This window comes from Chinchilla lanigera, unplaced genomic scaffold, assembly GCF_000276665.1.
Source record: "Chinchilla lanigera isolate Chin_1 unplaced genomic scaffold, ChiLan1.0 scaffold00479, whole genome shotgun sequence".
Lineage (NCBI taxonomy): Eukaryota > Metazoa > Chordata > Mammalia > Rodentia > Chinchillidae > Chinchilla > Chinchilla lanigera.
Window position 1 is genome coordinate 3,367 of NW_004955880.1, and position 847 is coordinate 4,213.

Sequence of the window (847 nt, forward strand, 5' to 3'; positions counted from 1 at the left end):
ACTACCATACCCAGCTCATTTTTTCTTTTCTTAGCTAAGTGAATTAGACCATGAGTGTCTGAAATTTCTAAAGAGGAAAGAAAAGAACCTTGATTTATGAATGATACAAAATTCAGAATTTCCCAGGGTGAAGGCTTCCTTCCAGTGCAGTAACTTCCAGGGTTTTTGTTTTTTAGCCTCTTTTTTCTTTCTGTCCACTTTTTTCTACATTTGTCTCCATCTCTTTTCCACTTTAACCTTTAGACCTACAGAATCTTCCAAAGGAAGAGTGCTTTATGCATTCTAGGGTTTATTTATAGGTAATCACAGAAAATGGTTTTTTAACCTATAAGGAAGTCTCGTATCAAAAAAGAATATAAACTTTTCATGTAATTTCATGCACAGTGAAAGTACAGATAATTTTAATTCATTGCATTTTTCAGAATTCTTAATCATAATCCCCTGACAACTATTGAAGATTCATCTCTTTTGAAATTACCAGCATTAAAATATCTGTAAGTATTGGCACAATGTGTAGGTCATAGTACAACTTCTGCTCTTCTTTCTTCCTTCCATGAATGGTTAAGTATCATACTTTGACTCTAAAATCGTAATTTTATTTTTAATCAGGTTACTGACAAAGAAAAGGATTAAGATGTATAATGAACAGGAGAGTTAGCAGGGGTAGAGAGCAGAGTTGAGGAACACAGTAGATGTGAAACATATCCTGGATGTAGGAACCTCAGTTACTCCACAAAACATAGTGGCAGTATTACTAAAAATTAAAAACAGTGAGAGAGATGTGAATGCAATATAAAAATGGGAAGTAAGATGATGAGTGCATAAGAGATACAGCCTCTACTATGCA